Below are 13,869 nucleotides of genomic sequence, written 5' to 3'. Positions count from 1 at the left end.
GCGTGGCTCTGCAATTCGACGTAAAAAGGGTGTATGGCAGTAACTTGAGCTGGAGTAGGGCTGGACTTATGCTAGCAGCACAAGCCCTACCACGCGAACGCATGCCCCATGCGTCTGCGTCAATCCCCATAATATGGCCTATCACGCGATCGCGTCCCCCACGCGACCGTGTCACCCTAAATTTTGGCAAAATGAGTTTCAAACAGAAAGTTGCGCGAGCGCGCGGCTACCCTCGCGCTAGTAGCACGAATTCACTCACGCGACCGCGTGCCCCACGCGGCCGTGTCACTTGACAATAGCGCCACCCGTGTGAACGCGTCACGCACGCTTTCGCGTCGCCTGCGCCGCATAACTTATCCAGATCAGCCAAGATATCTTATCTTTTCTTTTCCAAATCTAAATCTTTTCTTTCCCTTCTTCATTCTTTCTTCCTCCTTTCTTCCTTCCTTTTTCTTCATCTCTTTAGCTTCTCATCCTTCTTTTCCTTCATTCTATTTTACATACTTTATTTGCATACTTTCATTCATTGCATATTTTTATTGGTGTTAAATTTTCTTTTTCAATTGTTGTATCTTTTCTGGTATTATTTCGGTGCTTAGTGACTTGTTTTACAATGTTGGGTGATATTATTTTTCTGTCAGTGTCAATCTTTTATGACCCCTATATTCCTTTTGCATTGAAATGAATTTATATTATCTTTCATTATCTACTATCTCTTCTCCCATTTGTTGTAAATTTTGCACCACTGGTATGCCATGTGCTTTTATTGTTTTCTCACTTGCATGTTGTAGCTACCATGTCACTGAGAATCTCACTATTTGGCATTAACCCAACCATATTTTATTTGTTTTCTATCCTTATTTTTGGGTTATTTTTCTTCCTTTTTCTCTTCTTTTAGGATGGCTGATGGTGTTTTTGTGGAAAAATGAATTTCCAACACACAAATCCAACCGGCAAGTATACCGGGTCGCATCAAGTAGTAATAACTCACAAGAGTGAGGTCGATCCCACAGGGATTGATGGATCAAGCAACTTTAGTGGGTGATTAGTTTAGTTAAGCTAACATTGCAGGGATATTGGATGAAATGTAGCCAACAGAATTATAAATGACAGGAAATTTAAAGTTGCAGAAAGTAAAATTGCATAAAACTTAAATAACAAGAAAGTAAAATAGCTGAAACTTAAATTGCATGAAATATAAATTGCATTAAATGTAAAGGGGATTGGGTGTATGGAATTTAAAATTCAACAATAAAATGTAAAGAGCAATCAAGCAGAGGAGTAAAGGATGAAACAAGTGCAGCATATTTAAACAGAAATGGAAATTGCTTGAAGAAGCAACACAGAATGTAATTAAGCTCAATTGTGAAATTTAAAGAGACAAATGAAGATCTCAGGGAATCAAAGAGACTAGAAAACAAGTCTAGATCTCAAGCCCTTCCTTGATCCAATAGCAAACAAGATGCAAGAAAATTAAAGATGAAAGCAATGAAGAAAACTTTGATTCAAATCACAATTCACTTGAAAGTTTGCAGAAGAAGAACAAGAGAAGTTGCAGATGGAGAATGAAAACAGAATTCCTTCCAATTTCCACCCAAAATTCAAAACAGAAATGAAAACTAAAAGAGAGAGCTATCTACTACTACTACTCCCTAATGGAGCAAGCCTCTTTCTAATGGAGCCTCCTATTAGAGCCAACCTCCTTTCTGAAATGAGAGTGATGCCCTTTATATAGGCTTTTTACAAAATGAAAATAAAATGAAATTGAAATTCAAAATAAATTCACAAAATGAAATTCCTAATCTAGCTTGTTCTTGTGCCTTTGAGTGATGATGTGGGCTTTGCTTGCTTTGGATTTGAGGAGAAATGGGTTTAGTTGGCCTTGATTCAATTTGGAGAGGAATTGAATTTAAATGAGATTTTGGTTGAATTTTGGCCCATGATGCTCCCAGGAGGCTACTCTGCTCTTGTGGAGAGCAGAGCAGTGAAGCCTTGTGTGGGGATCCTGCTTGTGTGTGTTGTACGCACCAAGCCCCTTGACCGTGCCAAATTGTGCGTGACATGCTTCCCTGGGCCGTGTCATGGTGCGTGCCTTGAGCCCAAGGAATGTTGCTCTGCCCTCCTTGTGGGCAGCGCAATGGTGCTTCCAAGAGGAGTTCCCAAGTTCAAGCCTTGGTGAAAGCACTCCACTCAAATTTTCTTACATTTTCTTTGGGAGAGAGCACGATACTGCCCTCCAAGAGAGCAGTCTGCTCTCCTTGAGGGCAAACTTTCTTGGTTTCCTTGTGTCTCCCTCTTCGAGCCTTGGTGGAAGCACTTTGGTTCATTTTCGCTTATTTTTGGCCCTTAAAGATGCCTTTCACTCGTACCTCAATTGTACGCCAAATATGGATTGCTATATATCGTTGGAAAGCTCTGAATGTCAGCTTTCCAACGCAACTAGAAGAACATCAATTGGACGTCTGTAGCTCAAGTTATATCCATTTGAAGTAGGCATGGTCATGTTGTGAACGCCCAGATTTTAACTTAGCAAAAATTTGCTTCCAACCTTACTTTGCATCAAGATATTGCCCTGCTCTTGGCAAGGGCAGAGCAGTGTGCGTGCTGGTTGCTTCCTCCTTTAATTTGGTCATGGGCCACGCTTTTAAAAGCGTGGCCTAAGGCTCCAAAGTGTACCCCAACTTCAAAGTGTACCCCAAAGCTCTTTTTTTCTCCTTTTTGGCTTATTTTGTGCTTCTTTGCTTCTTTTTCTTCTTATTTCCTACAAGATTTATAAAATTAAAAGATCAAGAAAATATATCATTTAAGTACAAAAGCATTCAATATTTAAGCACAAATCATCAATTTCTTGTATGAAAAAGCATAGAAAAATAGGTATATGATGACATGTCATCAATGGCCTCCGAGGAAGGGAAAGGGAATGCTTCTAACTGGGGAGACAAACAAGTCCATCTGCACAATCCTTGGAGAAAAGTATCAGTTGAAGCAAACCGTCCACTTGCACATCTTAGCATGCACCGAGGACGGTGCGATCTTTAAGTGTGGGGAGGTCGATATCGATCTCCGTGGGTTAGTCACCTTCTTCTCAACACCAATTTTTGTTTTTCATTGCTGCATTTGCATGTGTATTTGCATGTTTGTTTGATTTTGTGCATATATTACCATTACTTGGTTGAAGTAATATTTTCTTTTTCAAGAAACTTTTTATAATATTTCACTAATTTAAATTAAAAACTTTTTGAAAAACTTGTTTGAAGAAATATTATTTTGGAACATGATTTAGAGCTCGAACACACAAAACCAGTGAGATTTTGAGCCTACTTGATTGGTTGCATTTTACCAACCAATATTTTATTTTTGGTGTGTGTTTTTCTCTCTAAAATTGTGATCTTTGTCTTGCTTAATTCTATATTTTCATTATTTGATGTATGCATGCACTTATATGATTGAGGTCTTATTTCACTGAGCTTACATACCCATATGGCCTTACCTTTCATTATCCTTTGCAAACCAATGTTGAGCCATTTTTACCCCTTTGTTCTTTACTTTTGCACATCATTAACTCTAAGCGAAAAACAATAATGTCCTTAATTTGAATCCTTGATTAGCTTAGATTAATGAAAGCACTCATAAATTAAGTGTGGGAAAAATGGGTTTGGAAACGTTTGGTTTGGGAATTGAGTATGTTAGACTTTGTGTGAAAATGTGAAAAATGTTAAGAACATGTTTATGCATTCAAAAGCTTAATCATATGCATTAAAAAAATTTTATTAAGAAAAGAAAAATAGAAAAAAAAAAAAGAAAAAAAGAGCAGAAAAATAAAAAGGGGACAAAATGCCCCAAAGTAAATGGCAATAGCAATGCATATGTACTGTACTCAAAACTTGGAATGCATAAATATGTAGTAAACACAGTTAATGGGTAGTTATTGATTTTATATTATGATTACATGGATTTTCCTAAGTTAGGTGGAAAGTTTATGTTAATTAAGGATTTAGATTTTAGTCCACTTGGCCAAATACAATCCTACCTTGACCCTAACCCCATTACAACACTTAAAAGACCTCTTAATTTATGTATTGGTGCATTAAATTTTTGTTGATTGTTAGATGAAGAGCAAGCTATAGAAAACAAGATTAGTAGAGAATTGATAGAATTGACCCTAGACACTTGAGAGTTAGAATGATATACACTACCATTAAGGGTTCAGTGCTTAATATTATGTTCCCTGCTTTCATGAGTTATCTTCTTCTTGCAAGTTATTTGTATTGTATTTTGTGATTTGAATTAGTGAAATCCAGTTCATATTTGTTCTTGAAAGATTTATTTACTTTTTCACCAAGTAGGTAGAATCATCTTTGCATGTAGTTACATTCATATAGATAGGTTGCATTTCATACATTCTATCATTCCTCTTCACTCCCTTATAACTTCTCTTGAGCTTAGCATGAGGACATGCTAATGTTTAAGTGTGGGGAGGTTGATAAACTACTATTTCATGGTTTATCTTGTGCTCAATTGAGAGGTTTTTATCAACTCTTTACCCACTTATTCATACTATTCGCATGTTTTACTTTTTCCTTCTAGATTTTGTGCTATGATTGAAAACATGCTTCTTTGGGCTTTAAATTTGCTATGTTTAATCCTCTCTTATTACCATTCAATGCCGTGATATGTGTGTTAAGTGTTTCAGGCTTCATAGGGCAAGGATGGCATAAGGAATGAAGGGGAAGCGTGCAAAAATGGAAGGAACAAAAGGAATTGAGGAGATGACCAGCGAGAAGTCACGCGGTCGCATGACTCACACGACCGCGCGAAATGGAAGAAATCAGAGTGACGTGTTCGCATGCCTGACGCGACCGCGCGGATTGGAAGCTGCAAGAACAACGCGAATGCATGGACGACGCGCACGCGTGGTAGGAAAAACGTTGAGTGATGCGATCACGTGGACGACGTGGCCGCGTGACGTGCCCGATCTGCAGAATTACAAAAGTCGATGGCAGAGATTCTGGGCCACATTTCAACTAAGTTCTTGGCCCTGAAAACACAGATTAGAGGCTATAAAGTGGGGGAATGCATCCATACTTTAGAGAACATACATTCATAATAATTCACTTTTCACAATTTAGATGTAGTTTTTAGAGAGAGAGGTTCTCTCCTCTCTCTTAGGTTTTAGGATTAGGATTTCTTTTAGTCATTAGGATTGTTTCTTCATACCAGGTTCAATAATTTATGTTTCTCTTCTATTTTTGTTTACTCTGGAGCTTTTATTTGTATTTGATTTATGTTGCCCAATTGGCTTATGAACTTTTCCATGTTAGAATTGACATCTTCATTCAATTTGAGATATTCCAGATATTTATGATTTTAATTTAGCTTTCTATATTCTTGGTTCTGGTTGATTAATTGGTAACTCGAGTTATCAAACTCATCGTGATTGATAATAACTATTCTTGCTAGTTAATTTAAATTCCTATAACTCTAGTCTTTCCTCAGGAGTTGACTAGGACTTTAGGTGTTAAATTGATTTGTCCACTTAACTGACCTTCATAGTTAGAGGTTGACTTAGTGAGAGCAACAATATAATTCTCATCACCATTGATAAGGATAACTAGGATATGACTTCCATTTTTCATACCTTGCCGAGAGTTTTATTAGTTATTAATTTATCAATTCCTGCAATCTATTTCTCTTGTTCAAAACCTTTTTAAAACCCAAAAATACTGTTTTCCATAACCAATAATAAATCACACTTCCCTGCAATTCCTTGAGAAGACGACCCGAGGTTTGAATACTTCAGTTTATAAATTTTATTGGGTTTGTTACTCGTGACAACCAAAATGTTTGTAAGAAAGGTTGATTGCTTGGTTTAGAAACTATACCTGCAACGAGAATTTATTATAACTTCTAAACCATCAATCTTCAGTTCTTCAGTAACGCCCTTCATTTGCCTTGGTCCTAGAGGTTGGCGTGCCACGCCTGGATGTTCAAGTGGCACGCTGAAGAGGGATGATAAACCACTATTTTATGGTATATTTTATGTTTAATTATGTTGTTTTATCATGATCTTTACCCACTTATTCATTAATTTATCATGCATTTATATTTCCTTCCTGAAATTATTACATGGTTGAAAACTGCTTCCTAGGGACTTTTTAATTATGCATTTTGGTTCTCCTTTATCCCATTCGATGCCGTGATCTGTGTGTTAAGTGTTTCAGGCTTTATAGGGCATGGATGAGTTGGAGATTAGGAAGGAAGCTAGCAAAAATGGAAGGAACACAAGAAATTGAGGAGGTAATCAGCGAGAAGTGACGCGGCCGCATGGCTCACGCGTTCGCGCGAAAGAGGAAAAATCGCAGTGACACGGTCGCATGGCTCATGCGACCGCGCGGAATGGAAAAGCACAAGTGATGCAGAGGCGTGGACGACGCGAACGCGTGGAAGGGAAAAACACGAATGACGCGTCCGCATGGACGACGCGATCGCGTGACGTGCGCGATCTGCAGAATCTGCAAATTCCGCTGGGGGCGATTTTGGGCCCTATTTTTGACCCAGTTCTCAGCCTAGAACAGCAGACTAGAGCCAGAAAACATGCAGAAACCAGAGACAACATTCATTCTACACAGTTTTAGTTTTAGATCTAGTTTTTACTCCTCCTCTAGGTTTTTCTCTCTACACATTGATAATTTTAGGATTTTATTTTTCTACCACTTTTTGCATTGAGATATTGAGAAGAGTTATTACCTCATCAAGACTTCGTCATTCTAGTTCGTTTTCTTTACTTAGCTTTACATTTCCATGTCCTTTGCTTTGTTAATTTTACCATTGGAATATTATTAGGATTTATTTAATACAAGGATTACTTTTATTTTTATTTGTTTATTTTGATTTTATTTACAATGTCTCTCTTTAATTCCTTTTCATATGTTATGAATTTTACATTCACAATGAGTGAGTAGTTTCCCAACTTGATGGGGAGTTGATTGAAAGGAACCAATTGAGTTGGAAGGCTTGAAAGAAAAATTGTAATTGGGTTATTGTTGGTTTGCCCTCTAGTTACTAACATCAATCCCTTTTAATTAAGTGGGTTGTAATTTGTAAACGGGTTTAGCATCCCAACTTGTTTGACTTTCCCTTACTTAGTAAGAGATAACTAAATAGGATAACCTTTAATTATCAATTAATCTAGAGAGTAATCCAGCAATAGCGGAACTTCCAACTAATCAACTCCCAATCAAGGCTTTTATTTACATTATTCAAATTCTCTAATTTTATTTCCTGTTTACTCAACTCAAATCTTTTTGAAAACATCTGATTAATAAAATAGCACACTTTTCTACAACTCGTTGGGAGACGACCTGGGATTCATACTCCCAGTATTTTTAAAAAATTTAAATTTCTGTGACACCTTTCTAAATTGATAAGTGGATTTCTGGTGAGTTAAGAACTATACTTGCAATGTACACATTTTAATAATTTTTAATTCACCAATTTCCGCCCCATCAATTTTTGGTGCCGTTGCCGGGGAGTTGCAACAGTGTGTTAATTTATTGATTGGTATTTATTTTTATTGCAATTTTTTTTCTTTTCATTCTATCACTACGAACTGTACGTTTCTTTCGTTAAATGACGCGTTCGCTTCCTGATCCAAGCTTGCCAGCATTTGACCCTGAAATTGAAAGAACTCTTTCACATATAAGGCGAGCTAGGCGTAGGCGACTCCTCCTTGAGGACGAACCTGAACCGTCATTTAAGGAAGAAACAAACCCCCTTTCTACTGATCCAGTTCATTTACGTGCAGGTGACATGGCAGCGCCCAGAAGAGTCAATATCCAGGAGGAAGGAGCCCCTGATTTTACGCTCCAACCATTCCAGGCACACCACCCAGCAGTAGCTGTAGATTTTGAAATAAAGTCTTCACTACTCAACTTGATGCCCAAATTTCATGCCTTACCTGCTCAAGAGCCTATCAAGCATCTTAGAGATTTCTAGACCGCTTGCTCTACTGTTAAGCGTGATGGTGCTGATGAAGTTTCTATTCTATTAAAAGCCTTCCCATTTTCTCCGGAGGGAAAGGCAAGAGAGTGGTACTACACTCAACCCAGAGAAACTATTTCCAACTGGGATACACTCAGGAGAGAATTTATGGATAAATTCTTTCCAGCTGAAGTTGCTGATAAGCTAAGGAAAGACATGTCTATGATGGTTCAGGATGAATCTGAGACCGTCTATGAATACTTGGAACGCTTCAATACACTTCGAGATGTATGTCCCCATTATATGATTGACAAGATAGTTTTGCTCGGTTACTTTACACAGGGCCTGAGATCTCAAGATAGGACCACACTGGAAGGTGCTTGCAATGGTTCTATGAAAAAGTACAAGACTACAGATGAAGCATGACAATTGATCAAAGACTTAGCTGACTCTACTAGGAATCATAGGCAGAGACAAAGTCGGTCAAGAGATGTTACGGAGGTATCCACTAATACAGAGACTACTGCTATAGCCCAGAGTCTATGTGAAATGACTAACTTGCTGAAGCAGATGCAACTGAATCAACAACAACCTCAGCAAGTTCAGCCTTCTCCACTACAGCACAGCCAGTAGTTAGTTCCACAAAGAGTGTGCGGCATCTGTGCAGATTACAGTCACTATACCGATGAGTGTCCATAGCTCCAACCAGAAGATAATACTATAGCAGCCACTCACAACCTTCATGACCGCCCCAATCAAGGGTACAATCATGGTGGCAATTATAACCAAGGATGGCAGGATAACTCTAACCAAGGCTGGAGAGACAATTCTAACCTGGGTTGGAGGGACAATTCTAACAGAGGAGGCAGAGATAACAATAGAAATCAGAGGTGGAATAACAATAAGAATATCAGGCAGCAGAATCATACTCAGTCCTATAGAGCACCTCATTTGAGACAACCTCAAGCATCTCAGCAGACCTCTCAGATCACTTACCCCTCTTCATCTCTTAATGATGAATTATTACAAGCTATTGATCGGAGGCAACAGGCCATGGAAAACAACCTTACTTCTACTCTGAATGGTTTGAATTCTACTTTGCAAGCCCTTGTCTCACAGATTGGATCAATGAATAACTCCAACAACCAGTCCTCAAGCTCTGGTGGACTCCCCTCTCAACCATTACCCAACCCAAAGGGTGGTATTAATGCCATCACCCTAAGGTCTGGAACCACATTGCAGGAGAGAAATCAGGAGGAGCCAAGCTCACCAGAACATGCCTCAGCTGAAGAGGTAGTAGAATTAGAAGATGTTGAAGAGGAAGAGAACATACATGACATAACTGAGAAAGAAGAAGCTCAACCATAGGAGGAAGCACCAAAAGGCATAGACACTGCAGAAAACACCACTCCCATTCTATTTCCACAACTTGCAAGGAAGCCCAGGAAGCAGTTGGAACCTGACCCCAAAATGGTAGAAATCTTCAAAAAGGTTGAGGTAACTGTTCCCCTTTTTGATGTCATTCAACAGGTACCTAAATATGCAAAGTTTTTAAAAGATTTGTGCATACATAAAGACAAAATTAATGAGTTAGAAACTATTCCTTTAGGAAGCTCTATATCTGCTTTAATGGGAAATTTACCTGAAAAATGTAGTGACCCAGGTCCTTGTATAGTTAGTTGTACTATTGGTGGTGTAGTAATTTATGACTGCATGTGTGATTTAGGAGCATGTGTTAGTATAATGCCCTTATCTGTATATGATGTTTTAAGGCTCTTCCCTTAAAAAGGTCAGCAGCTCATTTTGTGTTGGCAGATAAAAGCATTATTACAGTAGCTGGAGTTGCTGAAGATGTTTTGGTGAACATTAAAGGGCTCACATTTCTCACTGATTTCTATATCTTGGAGATGACCAATAATGACTCAGATAAGCCATCATCTATCCTACTTGGCAGACCATTCTTGAAGACATCAAGATTCAAATTAGATGCTTTTTCAGGAACATATTCTTTTGAAATAGATGGCCGAATAGTAATCTTTAATTTGAATGGAGTCACGAACAACCCTCCAGAAGATCATTCTATCTTCCAGTGTGATATCATAGATGAAACTGTAGCTGAAATTCACCAGGAAGAGTTGGAAGAAAAGTACACAGAACAAAGTCTAAGTTTGGGGACTCTATTAACTGATAATAAGGATACTTCGGCATTTTTACAAACTCCAGACAATCCAGAGCCTGCCCATGACCAGAAGATAGAGTTAAAACCTCTCCCTCCACATCTCAAATACGCTTATCTTGAAGATGAGCAGAAGTTTCCAGTTATTATTGCACAGGACCTCACTCCTGAACAGGAAGAGCAGTTACTTAATGTGCTGAGGAAGCACGAGAAAGCAATTGGGTGGAGTTTGGCAGACATACTAGGCATCAACCCTCAAGTATGTGAGCACAGAATATTCTTAGAGGAAGGAGCAAGACCTGTCCGCCAACCCCAAAGAAGACTGAATCCCACTATTTTGGAAGTTGTCAAAAAGGAAGTGACCAGACTATTGGAAGCAGGTATCATCTATCCCATTTCAGACAGTGAATGGGTTAGCCCAGTACAAGTGGTGTCTAAGAAGTCTGGAGTCACTACAGTGAAGAATGAGCATGGAGAGCTCATAGCAACCAGAGTACAGAACACTTGGAGAGTCTGCATTGATTACAGGCGTCTCAACCAAGCTACTTGGAAGGATCACTACCCACTTCCATTCATTGATCAAATGCTGGATCGCCTGTCAGTTAAATCACATTATTGCTTTTTAGATGGTTACACAGGCTATTTCCAGATTTATATAGCTCCTGAGGATCAGGAAAAGACTACTTTTACATGTCCTTTTGGGACTTTTGCTTACAAGAGAATGCCCTTTGGCTTGTGCAATGCACCAGCTACTTTCCAGAGGTGCATGATGAGTCTTTTCTCTGATCTTATTGAGGACTGTATGGAGGTCTTTATGGATGATTTTAGCATTTATGGTGATTCTTTTAGCCTTTACTTAGATGGATTATCTAGAGTATTGGATAGATGTGTCAATACAAACCTTGTATTAAATTTTGAAAAATGTCATTTTATGGTTAAACAAGGGATTGTACTAGGACATGTTGTATCTAATACTGGTATTTCTGTAGACCCAGCAAAGGTGAATGTTATTTCTAGTTTACCTTACCCCTCCTTTGTGAGGGAAGTCCGTTCATTCCTTGGTCATGCAGGTTTTTACAGGAGATTTATTAAGGACTTCAATAAGGTAGCACTTCCCTTATCCAGATTACTGCAGAAGGATATTGAGTTCGAGTTCAGTGAGGATTGTAAGCAAGCATTTGATAAGCTGAAGACCAACCTGACTCAAGCTCCAATTGTGAGAGGACCAGACTGGAGCCAGCCATTTGAAATCATGTGCGATGCTTCCAGCCATGCAGTAGGAGCAGCGTTGGCTCAGCGTGAAGGTAAGGATCCTTTTGTTATTGCTTATGTGTCTAAGACTTTAGACGCTGCCCAGTCCAATTATACTACTACTGAGAAAGAGCTTCTTGTTATTGTTTTTTCTCTGGATAATTTCCGAGCTTATTTACTTGGTACTAGAGTAGTAGTGAATTCAGACCATGCAGCTTTAAAGTATCTATTAGCTAAAAAGGAGTCCAAACCAAGGCTCATACGTTGGATACTGCTATTACAAGAATTTGATTTAGAAATAAAGGACATGAGTGGTAACCAGAATCTAGTGGCAGACCACTTGAGTCGCCTTGAGCACATTAAGGATGATTCTACTCCTATAGATGATAATTTCCCATTAGATAACCTGCAAGCAGTATCTGAAGTAGCCCCTTGGTACGCACCTTTAGCTAATTATCTAGTTAGCCACACATTTCCTCTACACTTTTCTAAGCATCAAAGGGACAAGCTGAAAAGCGAGTCTAAATATTATATATGGGAGGACCCATATTTGTGGAGATGTAGCGCTGATCAGGTAATTAGACGTTGTGTGCCTCAATCAGAATTCCAGTCCATTTTAGAGGCCTGTCACTCATCTGAGAGTGGAGGACATTTTGGCCCTCAAAGAACAGCTAGAAAGATCTTAGACTGTGGATTTTGGTGGCCTACTCTTTTTAGAGACGCTGCTGAGTTTTGTAAATCTTGTCTTCCATGCCAAAACTTTGGTAATATATCCAGGAGGGATGAGATGCCTCAACAAATTATGCTTTTCTTTGAAATTTTTGATGTTTGGGGCATTGACTTCATGGGTCCGTTCCCAAATTCTAATGGTCATTTTTATATATTGTTAGCTGTGGATTACATTTCCAAATGGGTGGAAGCAATTCCTACCCGCACTGATGATGCTAACACTATTGTTTCGTTTGTGAGAAACCATATTATTTGCCGCTTTGGATCACCACGAGCAATTGTGAGTGATCAAGGCACCCATTTTTGTAACAGGAGATTAACAGGATTGATGAAGAAGCATGGGATAATTCATAAGGTTGCAACCGCATACCATCCTCAAACCAATGGGCAAGCCGAGGTGTCAAACAGAGAGATAAAGCGTATCTTGCAGAAGATAGTCAAACCTCATAGAAAAGACTGGAGCACCAAGCTACAAGATGCACTATGGGCATACGGGACAGCATATAAAACACCCATTGGGATGAGTCCTTTCCGCTTAGTTTATGGAAAAGCTTGTCATCTCCCAGTTGAAGTAGAGCACAGAGCCTTTTGAGCAGTCAAGGAATGCAACATGGGAATTGAGCAAGCTGGAGCTGAAAGGAAGCTGCAACTGCAAGAACTGGAGAGCCTTCGCCTAGAAGCTTATGAGAACTCAAGAATATACAAGGAGAAGATGAAGGCTGTACATGATCAGCACATCAAGAGAAAAGAGTTCCAACATGGGGATATAGTCCTCCTTTACAAATCTCGACTTAGGCTCATGCCAGGCAAGTTGAGATCAAGATGGGAAGGTCCATACAGAGTAGAGAAGGCCGAACCTTACGGAGTTTATCACCTCAACCACCCTTCAAGCTCTGAACTTATCGAAGTTAATAGACAACGTCTGAAGCTGTACCATGGCGAGAAGATACAGAAAAATAAGGAACTTGAGATTTTCCTCTTGGAAGACCCCCACATGCCAGAAGATTGAGCTAGTGGAGCGTCCAACTTACGAACGTTAAAGCAAAGTGCTAGGTGGGAGACAACCCACCATTGTATGATCGTTCTTTTCTTCCTATTCTTAGTTTTTCCTAGTCAATAACTCTTCTCTTTATCAATACCTTCATGCATCTGCATTCGCATATTTTTATAAAAAAAAAAGAAAAAAAAAGGGACCACGCGACGCAACTGCATCTGCGACGCATCCGCGTCGCAAGGAGAAGTGAGAAAATAAAAAAACGAACAGAGAGTTTCGCTGGAGCATGGCTGGAGGCGTGCCAATGGCACAAATTGTCCCACGCGGCCGCGTCGCTAACGCGTCCGCGTCACATGGGATTCCTGGCCTCCCACGCGACCACGTGCCCCACGCGGCCGCGTGCCCTGATTTTCGACGTCAAAAGGGGTGCACAACGAAATATTGTGCGAGAGTGGTGCTGGATTGGTGCTGGACGCACCATCCCTACCACGTGACCGCATTGCTGACGCGTCTGCGTCATCCCTTCTAAAGCCCACTCACGCGATCGCATGCCCCACGCGATCGCGTCACCCCAAATTTGGCAAATATATCAATTTGAACATAGAGTTGTGCAGGCACGAGGCTGCCCTCGCACCAGAAGCACAATATGGGTCACGCGATCGCGTGGCCGACGCGACTGCGGCAACTGAACTAAAGCGCAATCACGCGAATGCGTGCTCCACGCGGCCGCGTCGCTTGC

Source organism: Arachis stenosperma, chromosome 9, assembly GCF_014773155.1.
Source record: "Arachis stenosperma cultivar V10309 chromosome 9, arast.V10309.gnm1.PFL2, whole genome shotgun sequence".
Taxonomy (NCBI): Eukaryota; Viridiplantae; Streptophyta; class Magnoliopsida; order Fabales; family Fabaceae; genus Arachis; species Arachis stenosperma.
This window is presented reverse-complemented; position numbering follows the sequence as displayed.